Source organism: Solanum tuberosum, unplaced genomic scaffold (assembly GCF_000226075.1).
Source record: "Solanum tuberosum cultivar DM 1-3 516 R44 unplaced genomic scaffold, SolTub_3.0 scf00606, whole genome shotgun sequence".
Lineage (NCBI taxonomy): Eukaryota > Viridiplantae > Streptophyta > Magnoliopsida > Solanales > Solanaceae > Solanum > Solanum tuberosum.
In genome coordinates, this window is record NW_006239521.1 from 163,074 (window position 1) to 167,334 (window position 4,261).

A 4,261-nucleotide genomic window follows, 5' to 3' on the forward strand; every position below is an offset into this window, starting at 1 on the left:
ATAAGTACATTTAAATTGAATTATAAAAATAGAAAAGACACTGAGGCTGTTTTTATCATTCTCCTTCCATTCGTTCTAAAATAGAGAACCTATAAAATTTTCATAATTTTTTTAGAAAATAAAATAAAAAATTAACCAGCACGAAAACAAAAGAAAAAGAGCTCTCGAACAACGTCGGAAAAGGACCTATTTGTAGCAAAGAGAAATCATCAATTTTGTAGATTGAATTTCTTGTAAGATCTAAAATACTTTTTGAGAGAAAAGAGAGATAGAGAAGGAACTTGGTATTTCTGAAGAAAAAAAGTAACCATGCTTGAGAATTAGGACTAATGAGTCGTTTGGTTTGAATTCAAGTTATGATGAGATTAGTTATGATGGAATACGTTATGATGAGATTAGTTATGATGGGATAAGTTATGCTAAGATTATTTTTTATTGAGTGTTTGGTTTGTTGTATTCAAAGTAATAAATCTTAAGAACAACATATAAGTTTACAAAAATACCCTTCATGGATGTGAAAAGTAATGTATAAAAAGTGTTTAAAGGGACATTTTTGTCATTTAGTCATTTCATCCCGGGATAACTTATCCCAGGATTACTATACCATCCATGGGAAGGGATAACTTATCCCGGTACTATTTATTAATCCCGGGATAAGTTATCCCAGACTTGCCAACCAAACAACAAATTAAGTGGCACTATAATTTAATCTTAGGACTATTTTAAGTTATCTTTCACACCAAACGACCCCTAAAAGTGTAAATGGATGTGGTTATCAACTGTCCTCACACAGTGAATAAAAAGTTAAATATGTGTATCTAAAAAAGAAAGTATACAAACGTGGTTATAGGAACTGGTTATAGGAACTGGCAGTACAACTAATATTTCGTTTAGTACAATACTACTGTTTGCCTTACCATGATATGACAACAAAGTAATAAAATTAATGTTTTCGATATCTCATCTTTTAAGTGCTACCCCCTTATTTGATTTCAGTGGCGCGTTAGCATATCCACACATAGAATTAAAAAATAGAAAACAAAATTAAAAGAAAAAATTGATTTGAAAATTTTTAATCATTCCACTTCAACATCAGAAACCCATAATCGAGTTTCACAAAGAAAGGGAAAAATCAATTATCTTCTTTTTACCCATTTGGTCCCTGCAATTCGCAAATCTCAAGATCAAAACTTTGACAATCACAACTTTATATGTGAACCTTAATCAAAAGTTTTAAATACCTCAAACAATAGATGCCCAAATAGAAATTATTTCAAACCCAAAAGGGTAAAAGAAAATTAAATGCATATCAAAACAACTAATCAACATATATATACCTGAAAATTGCAGGAACAATTGAAAAAGAATCTTGAAAAGTTAAAGTAATATTAAAGTGACATACCTCTTCTAAAAGATTGCTTCTTTCCAAATACTTTCTTGCCCCATTTGGTTCTGAGTGAAGATTATTATTGGAATATGGAAGAATGAGAATGAAAAAATAGAAAGATCTAGAAGAGTAGGAAAAAAAAGTAGTCAAAGGACATGTGATTTAGCCAAGGACAAGTGGTTCGCTAAAATAATAAATAAATGAGCAAATTACAGAAATTACATACTTTTAAGGCAAAATTACAATCTATTCCTTAAAAGTTTATAATTACAGAAATCCCTCAAACGGATACAATAATATAAGCGTTGATACATTAATCTGATGCGCGAGATACATTAATCGTTAAGTAAGATACATTACATTTTATACATGATACACTAATCTGATGTACATTTTATACATGATACACTAATCTGATGCGCGAGATACAATAATATCAGCGCTGATACATTAATATGATGCGTGAGATACACTAATTTGATGCGCGAAAATGAGGGATTTTGGAGATTTGTAAAACTTATAGGGGATAATGGTAATAAGTAAACTAAAATGTGAGACCTATATAAATTGTGTACACAACATACAGAAGGAACATCAAATCAATATTCAATAAAATAAACCCAAATTTATAGTGGACTTTACAATATTTTGGGGTCGTTTGGTTACTGGTTAGAGTTATGCATGTATTAATTATGCAGAATTTAGTCATGCAGATATTAGTTATACAAGATTTAGTTATATTTGTATTATTTAGTTATGTAGGGATCACAATACATAAATTATTAACTATTAAATATTGAATTTATTGCAAATTAATATATATTATTACAAATAAATAAGTAGGAAAATAGTATAAATTCTCCCTCTTTTTGAATAAAAAGTAAGAAAAAAAATTCTTCCTCTATACTTAATTGAAACTGCTATTTTTTCATTTTGTTGTTTTTTATGTTTATAGCTTATAAAAATAAAATACTATTAATATATTTAAGTACATTAATATTCTATTTTATATAATGTAAATATTCTATCAATATGGTGTATATATTGTTTATACATTTTTAATATACCAAATATATGAATTATGTATAAATTTACATCCTAAACAAAATAATAATACATGTTAATTAAATAAGTGGAATATATTTAATAATATATAACGCCAATATATGATTAACACATATGTGCTAGCAAAATATATATAATTCAATTTGTAATATTAATAATATATTACATCTGGAATTCAAATGAAAACAGAAAAAAAAAAAAAGAGTTCGTGTATTAAAAAAAAGTAAAAAAAGTTAGGAAAATAGTATAGTTAGGTAAAGTTTTCAAAAAAAATAATTAAAAATAAATCAATAAGGGTAAATGTGTAATTTACTATTTTAATACATATATAGCTAAATATCTGCATAACTTATTCCACCTTCTATTCTGCATAACTTATACATAGATTCCCTCATAAGTTATGTTGGTATTAATTATGCAGGACTATAAAAAACACAACCAAACACCGTATAAAATTAATACCTGAATAACTTTTATACAATATTTAGAATCCTACCAACCAAACATGGTATAAGTTATGTTGACTTTTCCACCTAATACAAAATTTCTACCAAATATAGTAAAACTAATGCAACTTTTTATACATGAATAAAATGTAATTTATACCGTAAGTCCGTAACCAAATAAGGCTAGGCCAAATGTTGCATCACGTAGTACTACTAATATCTTCTAAAGTATACAATGAAAATCTTTAAATTTTTTGACTTTATTTGGCTCTATTTTTATTGGACATAGTTATTTTATATCCATGTGTAAAGAGCTGAAATTATATCCATCTTTTGATTAAAACAGATTCAACAAGTATAACCATCTCTATCCCTTTTTCTTTCAAGATTGAAATTGGTGAACCTTTGCCCTTTTTCTGCATCCATTTCTTTTCTCTTCAAAAATTACTTGTATATGTGATAATAGTAAAATACATATTTTTATCCTTCAAATTTTAATGAGTATTTGTTTCAATTTCTTGGTGGTATTTATTCGATTTTTTGATTTTTGAATATGTTATTTGTAGGATTTCATTTTTGCATGTTACTAATTTTACTCATGGATGTTCGAATATTGGTCTTTCTCTTACGAGTTAAGGACGAAGTGCACTAATATTGTAAGAAACATTATATTGTACTGTCAATTCCTACAACCACGTGTGTACACTTCCTTTTTTAGATACACATGTTTAATTTTTGTTTACTGTGTGAAGACAGCTGGTAACCACATCCATTTACACTTTTTAGTCCTAATTTTGAAGCACAATTACTTTTTTTCTTCGAAAATATCAAGTTCCTTCCCCATCTCTTTATTCTCTCAAAAAATATTTTAGATCTTTATTACTAGAAATTCAATCTGTAAAATTGATGAATTCTCTTTACTACAAAATTGGAGTGAATAATGATAAAAAACAGTCTCAGTGTCTTTTCTATTTTTATAATTTAGTTTAAAGGTATGTATTTTATTGAAAAAATTTATATTGTTGCTTGCATGCAGAGCCGTCTCGACTATAAGGCCATTAAAGCAGTCGTTTGGGGCCTTCATTTTTTTGGGCCCCCATTTTCTCCCAAAGATATATATATATATATATATAGTTTTAAAAATATCATGTATTGATAAATTTGAAAACATTTTTTTGTATAGAAAATATAGTTGAGAAATTGAATATTGTTTAGTTGATTGTAGTATCTTTTCTAGATTATTATGTGGCTAGTTAATTGTAGTGTCCTTTCTAGTTTCACACATGTGACTATCTACTTTGTTGTCTAACTCATTTATATTATGAGGATTATCATGAACCAACAATATTGTGTTCTTATACTT

At 27.2% G+C, this 4,261-nt stretch overlaps 1 long non-coding RNA gene across 1 annotated transcript; it reads right to left on the reverse strand.

Annotated features, from left to right (window-relative positions):
- Positions 1–1,057: 1,057 nt before the first annotated feature.
- Positions 1,058–1,558, reverse strand: LOC107058700 (uncharacterized). Its single transcript, XR_001472242.1, has 2 exons — positions 1,403–1,558; positions 1,058–1,162 (listed from the first exon to the last, which is right to left on the reverse strand). It is a non-coding gene; the product is annotated as an uncharacterized lncRNA (long non-coding RNA).
- Positions 1,559–4,261: the final 2,703 nt, after the last annotated feature.